This window comes from Aedes aegypti, chromosome 2 (assembly GCF_002204515.2).
Source record: "Aedes aegypti strain LVP_AGWG chromosome 2, AaegL5.0 Primary Assembly, whole genome shotgun sequence".
Lineage (NCBI taxonomy): Eukaryota > Metazoa > Arthropoda > Insecta > Diptera > Culicidae > Aedes > Aedes aegypti.
The window spans coordinates 42,670,863-42,684,093 of NC_035108.1; the positions used below are offsets into that span (position 1 = coordinate 42,670,863).

The window sequence follows — 13,231 nt, forward strand, 5'->3', positions numbered from 1 at the left end:
ATCATGACCATGCTGAGGGTTCCGGGTTCAATTCCCGGTCGGTCCAGGATCTTTTCGTAATGAAAATATTCTTGACTGCTTTGGGCATAGAGTAAAGGGTGTCCACGATGAAATTGCCACACACAAAATTCGTGTTTTCATCCGATTGCCATCAAAACTTCAGGGATGGAGAAATAAATATTAAACTTCATTTTACCATTTTACTCGTATTTTATTTACAGTCCATACGTAAATGCCCGCACCTTGGCCTTAACCCCAGCCATGAGATTCTGCACAACCTGTGACCTAGGACACGATGAACGGACAAGTGTACATGGAAGAGTGCTTCCAGAGTCTTGACTTCCTTGGGCACAGAGTATGGGCGCATGCCTGCCACACGATATATCCATGCAAAAAGGTCATTAGTTGAGAAAGTTCTTAGGTAATAAATGTGGAAGTTAGATAATCTAGACAAGTTAGATAATCTAGAACATTCGAAATGATCTGATAATATTTGCTGAACACTCAGAAGGTTCAGAATATACGGTAGATTACAGTTCATCACCATGTATGATGAACAAGATTGTTATTACAAGCATAGACTTCAAGTTATGAACTCAAGAGCAGTTTGGAAGACCTAGCACCTCCCAAAAAAATATTTGTCATCATTTCTTGTTATGTTTAGCATTTTGAGCACCAAAACTATTAAAAGGCATTCAAAAAACTGTATAATAGTTCTTGGAAAAAATCAGGCCCCAAAGGGTTAAATTAATCGAATAATTTCGAAATTGTAAAAACCTTAGAAGAAAGCTTTAGAATGAGCCATTAGACGAAGTTACCACGCTAAACGGGCAAGTGGCACACATCCAGTTTCATGTGTAAGTCCACATAAGTGAGTAAACCATTACAATAAAGGGATCGATGAATCTAAGATTTTTGGTTTTCAATACATTTTTGATGTACATAAGGGATCAACCATAAAATACGTAACGAAGAAAGGAAGAAAACATATATTTAATAGTATTTAACACTTAATATTGAATCTATGACATTTAGTCGAAAATTAAGTCGAAAAGGTATGTTTGAGATTATTGTACAGAGTGATATTCTGACGTTAATACACAGTTATTGAATAATTGAAAAAAGAAATGTATGCTCAATACTATAACATTAAAATTTGAATCAAAGTTGGTTTATACAGTTTTTAGAAGCAAAATTGTGTGAAGGTTTCTTGCGAACATTCTATTTCGTTCGGATCCCACCGGGGACTATGACAAGGAGATGGACTTTTGTGCCTGTTGTTCAATATTGCGCTAGAAGGATGCGGAGAGTCGTTTTCGTTTGCTTCGCGGATGATATGGACATCGTCGGCCGAACATTCGAAAAGGTGGCAGCAAGAGGTGGACTGGTAGTGAATGCGACCAAGACAAAGTACAGGCTAGCTGTTGGGGCCGAGCGCGACAGGGCTCGCCTAGGTAGCAGTGTTACGATAGACGGGAATACGTTCGAGGTGGTCGACGAGTTCGTCTACCTTGGGTCCTTGCTGACAATAACGTTAGCCGTGAAATACGGAGGCACATCATCAGTGGAAGTCGGGCCTACTATGGCCTTCAGAAGAAGAATGTACCTTTTTGAAACTTCTTGAAACGAATAACTCGCACCTATCTGTGCATACCATATTTTGGATTCATACCCTAATTAGTATTGAAATACCTGATCCTATTATCAGTTTGTTGTTTTACGAATACGTAAAAGATATTGTTTGAGGTATTTTACCCTTCATGCAGGGGTTTTTCATAACTTGTTCAGGCAGTGAGTAGCAATGTTCCTCTCCTCGGAGTGTCTTGAAAACCTTCAAATATCTCATAGAATCTCTTGGTACCTCCCCCAACCATATGAAGCTGTCTACGATCCTTGAATAGCGTTTTGAAATGAAACCTTTTTTATACTCATTGTTCCCAGCACCAACAAACGTCTCAAAGCCATAATGGAAGCAAAAATGGATTTTATCTCTAGAATCTACAACGCTAATTTAGAATCCACTTCAAGCAGTATAAATTAATTTCAATGGTTCCCCGCTCCACCGCACCCAATTCATTCATCTTCTGAGGGTGAACCACTCTTTCAGCCATCACGATCGTGCTTCGGAAAAATCAGTTTGAAAGTTTTTCACCTCATTGGACCTATGATGAAGCAGACAGAGCAGAGAGGGCAGCGAGTTAGCGAACAACTAAGCTACTGCTGATTTTGAACGAAATCTCAACCGTGCGGTCTATCTGAAAGAACGTGCCAACAGCCCAAGTGAGGTGAAAAACGAAATCCAGAAGCAGCACCTCGCCGTTAAGAGGTTTACTCAAACTCATTAAAATAAACGAAAGTTCTCTTGAAAATTCGCCCCCTTTGCGACGTCGTCGTGGATCGATAGAAGCCACAGCCGCCGAGAGCACGTTTCGTTTGTGTTTCCCTCAAAGGGGGGAAAGGCGGTCCACGTGGCAGCCTTTTTTTTCGGATGTTGCCCAGCCGAGGCGAGACAGTTAAGTAGGTGGCGCCGCGCGCTCGGCCAAAGTGCTTTTCGCCTCTCGTTAAAAGTGAAGTTTATGGGAATTTGCCTCCATTTTACGGCAGAATTCTTTTTCTATTAACTAAAGGTGGTGGGTAGGGCAATGTGGGTTCAAATGCACTCATGAGGTTGAAGGGACTAGTTAACATTTTATTGAAATCAATATTATTTACGGTACTTTTTCTTCTTCTTGGCATAACGACCTCAATGGAACAAAGCCTGCTTCTCAGGTTCTTATGAGCACGCCCACAGTTATTAACTGAGAGCTCTTTTTGCCAAAGTTGCCATTTTCGCACTCGTATATCATGTGGCAGATACGATGATACTCTATGCCCTGGGAAGTCAAGGAAATTTTCATTACGAAAAGATCCTGGACCGACCGGGAATCGAACCCAGACACCTTCAGCATGGCTTTGCTTTGTAGCCGCGGACTCTAACCACTAAGGAAGGTGGGTAGAAAATATTTAAAATCACTCACGGTGTTTATGGTGGAGGAACATAGTTTAAAAAAAAGAGATCTCCGAGACATCCAGACGAAATGTCGGACCCTCTTCTTCCAATTGGTGTTAAAACGAAAATGATCTGTCTGGGGTCATTATCCTAAGCATATATTGGGTAATAAATCGCATGAAATAGATATTTCCTTGAAATTTAATTCATGGAAGAAATCGTTCTTGACCCCTCTCTATAGAATATTTTCGACTAACACTGTAAATAAACTGTTTTTGTTGAAAAATAATATTTGGCAAGAGGTGATACTGTTAACTATTGAAAAATGTTGTTGTTAATCGTAAATGCGGCAGAGACAAAGTGGGCATTTTAACCATCTTCCCCTACTACGATGCGCAGTTTTTGCGGCTGCCTGCTGAAACTCGGCTCGGGGCCCTGACAATGGGTTGCTTTTGCTAAAAGTGTTCGCTCACGTTCGGTGGTTACCCTTCAATCGCGATGAACGCGGTTCTGTTTCGAGTTGATTGTGGTTGAGGAAATTCTCTTTTATGGCTTCCGCGTAGTTGCTGGCTGCTGCACTCTGCAACTAACATTCCGCATGGTGGAACTTTGTGGGCACGGTTTCGAATGACGACGACGACGACGGCGTGGTAGGTATTCATTTATGGTGGAGGATCCTCATACGTAGTCTAAAAAGTACTGACAGAGGGGCAGTCGAACGAGGAAGGACATCGTGTTCAACAACCAAATAACTGCCACTTTTACCAAACCGTTGATGTTACAGCTGTTCCGGCACCCAATCGCTGCTTGCTGCTATTACTCATGCTTCTTTCACCCACCCATCAGCGCCAGGCGTGCTGAAGAGTTTACCATAGCGACGAGCTTGAGCCGAGAGAGTCATCTCACTCCATAGTGTCTGCGACATAGCTAGTCGTCCTGTTTTTTGGTCTTTTGGTTACTATCGTTGGTAGTACGATGCCTATATATAGTGTAACGTAAAATTAATTTTCCACAAGTGAGATGCACTCAAAAATATGTAAACATTGAATATTTTTTAGATTTACCAAAACATGAAAAGTAAAAGGAAAAACAAATAGGTTGTTCATTGGGTCGTAAAGTTAACCTGAACTCCCCCTCTCATCTACACGAGTGACTGAATCTATGGATGACTCGTAACTAATATTACGTCTTTAACTCCTTTATTGTTCTTATTTCCAACATTATAGTACTGGACAGAATTAAGTACGCATTAGCCGTTTTCAAATACAATTATCACGATATCACTTGTTCCACTGTTGTTGTTGATTATCACTTGTTCCACTGTTGAAAATCATCTCAGGCTTTGCGCAAATTTGGAAAATTATGGATGGCAAAGTAAAAAATATATTTCAATGCACACAACACCAAATGATGAAAATAGTCATGAATTTACACACTTCGAAAGTTCTCAAAACCAGACTTGTGCTCTCCTGAATTTTAAGACCTTAAAAAGAGAAACATCGATGTTTGAGACAAGAATATTAAGATTTTTGGTGCAAGTTACTTGTAATTGTAAATGAATTGCTTTGTTTTTTCTTCTAACCAATTTTGAAACTATTGCCATAATTTGAAATGAAATTTATGAAAAGTTTGAAGAGCATATACTTCATTTGCCCAAACTTAAAAAAATCTTTTTTATAAAAAGTGTTCTCTAAATGTTTGCTCATTTAACTGAAAAATCATCTTTGTTCGACCATAACCTCGTTACTATTTAACCGATTTCAAAACTTTTTATATGCTTTTAAAGCCATTTTAGTTATTGTCAAACTATGTATAGAACACAGGTTATAAATAAGTAATAAGTTTTACTTAGTTTTTTTTATTAAAACCTGCACAAAAACATGATATATTACCGAGATATACACAATTTTTAAATTTTCTCCTGTCAAACGATATTACGAAAGCTGAAATTGTTTTTTTAATTTGTTAAATCCTTAAAAAGAGAGTAAAATCCTTGCAACAAAAAACACTCCATGAATATGAATCATATGCACTATTGAGCTCGTAGTGATAACAAGATGCTTGAGTTAAATAGTAAACTGTAATTTCGACGAAAAAACTCATATAGTCCAAAGAAGTTTAATTTTAATAATAAAACATGTTGTTTGATAGTTTTTGTCGAATAACTAAGTCAAACAAAGCATTTGTTTAATATGTTGAAATAACAGTTCGAAAATCATTATTATTATTATTATGCTTTATTAGAGACACTTTACCACATATCTGAGTGGCATTCGTGTCTGAGTTCGAAAATCATCCTTGGCAGAAATTCCTCGGCGATGTAAAAATGAGGCGATTTTGAAGTTTTTCTGATGAATAAAATTGAACTCGAAATTCACAACACAAATTTTCAAACACGAATCGAGGATGCGAGAGTGCACCAAAATGCGAGCATTTTTTTTAGTATTCTATCTCTCGTGCTGCTAGGCTCACCTTTACTCACACTGTAAAAGAACTCTTGAGTGATCCGCCTGAACCTGACAGCTCTCGCGGTGTAGTGATAGGGGGACTGGGGGTAGTTTTCCCACGTTACCCAAGCAGCATATAAAAGTATTATCAACGACCAGATCAGGTTATATATCAGTTAATAATGCACAACTATAACATGTGTGTTGCTCGCGTAAGGAAAACAACAATTTGAAATGTGAAAAACATTATTTTATGCTCGTTTCTAATTATGGTCTCATAAACAAACATGTTCTCTGTCAAATAGTAGAAACAGCTATCCATTTAAGCTTTTCTGGGGTTTATAAATTAATTTTCAAGAAATGCTTGCTTAACTGCATATGTATTGTTTTGCGCTTCAGTCCGACGTTAGCCGAGCTGTAAATGTACAGTTACCCCACAGTTATGGATCAACTAAGGGTAATTTTTCAGAACAAACTATGATTAAAAAACATGGTGACGCTGTACAAAACAAAATTACTTCCCTGGCACTACTAAATATAGTTGTTTTTGAGAATACACCTCAAAACACTCGATTATTTACGAAAAAGTGTCGATTTCGATGGAAATTGCAAACGATGTCCACCCCACAGATGTGGATCAGTGGGAAAGAAGGCTTCGTATTATGGATCAAACCGACTCATATTATGGATCAAAACACTACACAGTGGTCCAGGAATCAGTTTTACGCGGAAAGATGCATTTTAAGCTTTAGAATGAAACATTAGACAAAAACGGTCTTCTACAAAGTTGTTTGTATTAGTTAAGCCCTTTGTTTGGTTCTATTGAAAATTAGGGTGGACCACATTTTCATAGAAATTGTGTAACTAACTTTCTTATTTGTAGAAATTATATTATACATGCTTCAGCAAAGTTGTAGACCATTCAATTTCAAGCAACTTTGCCAAAAAAAGTTTTTTTGTCCGATTTAGAGCTTTTTTCCTACGGTGACATAGGGTGGTCCGAACAAAACTGGTTTTCTGGCTCTAGAGTTTTCAATTCAAATTTCTCATCAAAGTAGTCTATGAAACACTTTTACAGCTTTGAAAGATGCGTAATTTGGTGAGTGAAGAAACTCGCTATCTCCTTCCGTTTAGGAGTTATTGTTGTTTTTCTCTCAAAAACATGCCTACTTTGATTGTGAATATCTCTGATTGGGGCAAACATAAAAAATATCTTTTGACAGCATTCAAAAGACAAAATAAAATTGTATATTATATCAAAAAATTACAGATGTGTTATTTTTGTAACTTTAATAAAATGCCTTGAAAAACAAAGGATTTTAAGCACAAAAACTTTAATAACTTTTGAACTAAAATAGATATCATCAATATTTTTGCATGAAAATTTGCGTTTTGTTAAGTTCTAAAAGTCGTTCATAGACCGCTTTGACGAGAAATCGGAAATAAGAAAGATAGGGCTCTAAAACTATTTTGAAGATTTTCATAGTATATATTTCTTTATTATTTTGCATTTTAAGCATGAAAATGAAATTTTAGACAAAAATGATCTTCTACAAAATTGTTTCTAAAATGTAAGCTTACATACTGTGTCATTTGAAACTAGGGTGGTCCACAATATCACACATATCATATAATCAACTTTTTTATTTGCAAAAATACTGGTATATGCTCTTAGACAAAGCGGTAGAACTTGAAATTTTGATCAACTTTTCCAAAAAAAGATTTTCTGTAGCTCAAAATTTGACCAATCTAGAGCATTTTTTCCTAATCATCGCAGGGTGGTCCAACAAAAACAAGTTTTTCAACTCTAGTTTTTTCAATATTATTTTCTCGTCAAAGTCGTCTATGAACGACTTTTAGAACTTAACAAAACGCAAATTTTCATGCAAAAATATTGATGATATCTATTTTAGTTCAAAAGTTATTAAAGTTTTTCTGCTTAAAATCCTCTGTTTTTCAAGGCATTTTATTAGAGTTACAAAAATAACACATCTGTAATTTTTTGATATAATATACAATTTTATTTTGTCTTTTGAACGCCGTCAAAAGATATTTTTTATGTTTGCCCCAATCAGAGATATTCACAATCAAAGTAGGCATGTTTTTGAGAGAAAAACAACAATAACTCCTAAACGGAAGGAGATAGCGAGTTTCTTCACTCACCAAATTACGCATTTTTCAAAGCTCTAAAAGTGTTTCATAGACTACTTTGATGAGAAATTTGAATTGAAAACTCTAGAGCCAGAAAACCAGTTTTGTTCGGACCACCCTATGTCACCGTAGGAAAAAAGCTCTAAATCGGTCAATTTAAGAGATACAAAAAAACTTTTTTTGGCAAAGTTGCTTGAAATTGAATGGTCTACAACTTTGCTGAAGCATGTATAATATAATTTCTACAAATAAGAAAGTTAGTTACACAATTTCTATGAAAATGTGGTCCACCCTAATTTTCAATAGAACCAAACAAAGGGCTTAACTAATACAAACAACTTTGTAGAAGACCGTTTTTGTCTAATGTTTCATTCTAAAGCTCGAAATGCATCTTTCCGCGTAAAACTGATTCCTGGACCATAGTGCACTATAACAGCAATTTATCTGCGAGGAAAACGAATGGTGTGCCAATGAAAGCATACGTTTTGGCGTTTGTTTCGGAATCGTCTTATCGTTGATTCATAACTGTGGTATGGGTTTCAGTGCCCCACAGTTATGAATCAACGCTTCTGGGAATACGGATGACATTTTATTTCCTACGAACGGAAAAAATATGCTTAAGCATATTATAATTGATTGCGATGCTGTACCGATTTATGTTTCACGTTAGTAAAATGTGTTCTGCGTAATTGCAACTATATTTGATGAGATATTCCCGTTTTAATCCAACTCTGATCCATATATGTGTGCTATCCATTACTGTGGGGTGACTGTACGCACACAATCATGCTTGTTTATAGGTTGCATACATCTGGGCGTTTGTTCAGATGTTATCATATATATAAAATCCCAGCGTTGTCTGTCTGTCAGTAACGCTTTGAAATGTTTCATTGAAAAGTTTCGTTGAATGCTACAACAGTAATTTAAGAGCACTACAACGGTCAATTTTAATATAAGAACATTACAATTGCAAATTGTGGAGCACTTCAACAGCTCTTTGACAGAATATTCTGGAGTTCTCCGGAACTTCGTTCATTCCAATTCATGAAATATTCTCGAACACTTCATCATTGTCGTCTGTATAGGACTTTGGCTGGTGACTAAAACGTGAACAAATCAACTTCAAGCAAATTGTAATTTGGTCGAACTTGAATCGGATTGGAGTTGAAAATGTGAAACGGGTTTCTCCAGTTCCAACTCAGTTTCAAAACGAGTTTGACATATTTAAAAGCAAGATGAAGATGAATGAGATGAATGTTCGCCAAATATACGATTTTATGAATTTACAGCGAAACCTCCATGATGTTTAATGACTCGATATCGACTCTTAGATGCATACTTAAAACAAATTGTAGATTTCCAAAAAAATCCTGTTCCATGACTCGATATTTTCCTGAGTCGATGGTCTTATCACCACAACTGTGATTTTGAAAAATGTCAATGAATCATACTACTTTGTAGCAGCTATTCGGGAGAATATGCTAGAAGATTTTGTAACTTTTGAAATATTTCACAACAATTGTAGACGATTTGTCTGTGAAGTAGGATGGTCGGTCCTTTGTGATCGGCTTCTTCGAGAAATAGTTCATTTCTTCTGATTTTCTATTTATTTAAATAGTGTTTATAGTCTAATAATATGTGTCAGTGTTGAATCTCGAGAATAAAACAAAAGTTGTTTGTGAATTACTGCGGAAAATCGAAAAATCGCAGCATTTATGGGTCATTTTCCACCATCGCCATAGTCGCGCAGCTTCCAAAAATGCAGAATTCTACATAAATGTGTGTTAAATACTACGTTCTTGCCTAAACGCTTGATGGTGAGGTATACTTAAGATTGATGTTTGAATGTAAACTGCAAACTGTAAGTATGTATATATAGACAATTTCCATTCGTCTGCGGGATCTTCTGCATCATACCATGGGCCACGCAGATTTTGCGAAAATCAGGTTTCTCCATAATAGTCGACGGATCAATAAAATAAAAACACACAGCCGTTTTATTTTTTTTTTAAACTGAACGGCTGTGTGATTTCATCATTTTTGTTCTGTCTATTATTACGCAGAGAACAGCTTTTTTTTTTTTCATTTTTTGTTATTCGCTTCAGATTTACTACCCATTGTGTCTGAAAACATCGCAAATTCATCGCCTTGAATTAATGCGCAACCACAGTATACTTTTACTGCTATCTATTACGTATAAGCTATTTCTCCACATCGACCGTGAACAACAATGTGTTGTTTCTATCAGTTCCACGTTGCCATACAATCATCCCCGAATACATTGTGCACTAGGCAATTGTCTGCATTTCATTTCGATTTATTGACCATCGTCATTAGTCACGTGCTCCTTTGATCAGTGCTTCATCTTCGCGATAATATAATACATATTTTCGCAACGATTTTCTATCAAATATTTTCCCATTTGGTAAGTAAAACACCTCAAATAATGATGTCTAATGTAAAAATAGCTCATGATGTTGAATTTATTGTAGTTATCTACTAATTCATCATGGATTCCAACTGCGATACCGATAGTCTGCTTGCTTCAAGTGGGGATGAAGCTATTTCCATGGCTTCCGTGTCGCAAACTACGGTTACTCCTAATAACCCCGAGAAAAACACTATACCAACGGAAAATCTACCATCTACATCAAAAGATACAACCATCACCGATGTGAACAACGTTATGCGTAAAGGGAAACGGGCTGCTACAAGTCCGCAAACCAACAAGGAAAAAAAATCGAAATATCAAGGAAATCTTCGTCTTTTGGTGTGTCGTGAATCTAAAATTGATCAAAACTTCTTGGACTACCTTTTGGGAGAACTGGCCTCGCTTCAAGACCTGATTCCCTCAAATGCAGAACAGGCAAAATTTGTCGGCTTTGGATTTTCCGGTGGTGATCTGTGGATTGAGGCGGTGGATTCGTTTAGCCTGGAGTGGCTGCAATGTTCACTCAATCAACTGAGCTCAGCCACCTTGGATTTTCGCTTCACCGTGAAATGTTTTGTGCCTCCTCCTGCACTTCAACGATTTGTGGGAGTGTTTCCTCGATGTATAAAAGAACATCTCCGCCCTGACGATGTGTTGAAGAACATTGCCCGTCTCAATACTGGGTTGGATACCCGATACTGGAGAGTTTTTTCATTAAATCGAAATCGATCGGATGGTCGTAGATTTCTCGTTATTGGTGTAGACGAGAACTCATTGCGGGTGTTGGAAAAATGCAATTACAAAATTTTCTACCGTTTCACTCAAATCACTCTAAAGCTTTCAGAGAATAAGAAAAAGAACTGAAAAATATTGTGCCAACTTTGTTTGCCAGAAATTGAAATCAAATAAATGAATTGCCTAAATAAGTGAATTTTGTGTTTATTCGTTTTTTTATATAAGCATTCTTTGTTTTATTAATTTACAGTTTTTTTTTTTTTTTTTTTTTTACAAACTCCAAACAACTGTTCGCATTTGACATTAATCGAAATCACCCTTTCGTAGTTACTCTACTACGTCTCAAATCAATCATGATTTGCCTTTCAACCTTTGTTGCAAGTACAGTTTACTGTCAAAACCACTTTTGTGTATACATTTTCTGCTTATTTGTACAGGACTAGGGTAACGGTCGTATTTTGGACCCCTTAAGGAAGTGATTTTAGTTTTGTGTCCCAATTAATTAATTGCACAGCGTAACCAAGTCAAAGAACATGTCAAAATGTAGAGAAAAACTTTCTCTACGAGATAAAAATACCCAAACGGTCATGTAGGATTCAAAAAACGTCGAAAATAATTGAATTGTGAAGCACTGTTTTTCATTATTTTGGACACAACAATACATTTTGGACCCTCAAAGTATATATTTTGTACCCCCGGCATTTTTTTATCGTTTGGCGACAAAGTCCATGACACTGGATGTATAATATGCTTGCACATAGTTTAATCAATTGATCGACAATGGAAAACCGAAGAAATTCTACAATTTTTGTCCAGAAATTTGAAAAACGTTTTTGTTTACATTTGAAACTTTCTGACGGCTTCAATTTCTGTGTGTAACGTTGTGTAACGGTTGCATGGATGCACCGATTAAATTAAATTAATTTCAGATAAAATAAAAACATTTTCTTTGTACAAACGGTTGATGCAAGTGCGGAATAGTCCTATCTTCCTAAATAGCATGCAAATTGAGTTGGTCTTTCGATTTAAACTGGGAAATTTGCAGGAAAATGGCCAAGGGGGTCCAAAAAATATAGGGGTCCAAATTATATTGGTTACCCTATCAGTTCTAGTTCTACGCAGTCAATCAAATCAATTTTGTTGATGAGCTTACGGTTCCTCTTCGTCTTGGCGTTTTTGCCCTCATGGGTATTTTTTTCCTTTTTCCTTCTCCGCATTTCTTATTCCCTCTCTCCTTCCTTTTCCCAGTCCTTTCAGGTAAGTGATGAGATAGGCTGCATATGGTGATGGCACAAATCTCCCATTTGGAGGGGAACGTGCCGCTTGAGCCGACGTTCTGATACCTGATACCTGATGACTCGATATCGACTCTTAGATGCATACTTAAAACAAATTGTAGATTTCCAAAAAAATCCTGTTCCATGACTCGATATTTTCCTGAGTCGATGGTCTTATCACCACAACTGTGATTTTGAAAAATGTCAATGAATCATACTACTTTGTAGCAGCTATTCGGGAGAATATGCTAGAAGATTTTGTAACTTTTGAAATATTTCACAACAAAAAGAAACACTACAACAGCATATAAGGATATAATTATTACAGAATAGAACACTACAACAGTATTGAACCCACGTGCTCGATGGAGTATGGCCAGAACATAAATTTAGGCGATTTTGTGGTCATCAGTATCATGCTATTTGAAAGATTATACGTAGCATTTTGCTCTAAAATTTCGTTGGAACGTGGTTAGCCACGTCGGGTTAGCTAGTTGTTCAATAATAGGATACATGTTGATGCCGCAAATGTACATTTGTAAAGTTCCAATTTGTGCGTAACATCAACGTGGCATTGCGTTTGGTATCATTAGAATTAAAACGGCATGTTTTGGTGTTATGAAATAAGGGTGGGCGTTTTGCCCCCAAAGTTGATTAAAGTTTAGGTTCTTCGATAAGCTTTTTTAGGGCAAATTTAACATATTTTTCGCATGTAATACAAACTATGACAGTGCACAAGCTGGCTCTTGGCGATAGTTTTAAAAATTTGGTTATTTTTCGAACTGAAAAATGTCCTTGAAAATCGCACAAAATTGCAACGAAAACAGCGAAAAACGTTTTTACACGTTTTTAACGATATTCTTGAGAAAAACACATAAAAATATATTGAAAGCAGCATTTTATGAATTTTCTACGATCTAGGGTGAAATAAAGCATTCTAAAAACATTGTTCGTCCAAATCGAGGGTGGCGCGTTTTGCTCCCTATGGGCATATTACCCCCAGTTCTCCTAAGACTATTTTTTGATGGAATTTACCTTTGTAGTGCTTTGTGCTGAATCTTCCTTGCTCATATTTTGTTCCCTCTCTGTTTAGTATTTTTCGCTCTTTCACAAAGAGGCAAAGACAGCACGCTACTCTAGAGCATGTTAGCGAGCTCTGGTGATGTTGAGAAGAATTATCAAGACTTCCAAAAATTACTTA

General features: G+C 36.6%; 1 long non-coding RNA gene across 1 annotated transcript; it reads left to right on the forward strand.

Moving 5' to 3' along the window:
* Positions 1-9,127: 9,127 nt before the first annotated feature.
* LOC110675496 lies at positions 9,128-10,944 on the forward strand. Its single transcript, XR_002499543.1, has 2 exons — positions 9,128-10,012; positions 10,080-10,944. It is a non-coding gene; the product is annotated as an uncharacterized LOC110675496 (long non-coding RNA).
* The last annotated feature ends 2,287 nt before the right edge of the window (positions 10,945-13,231 follow it).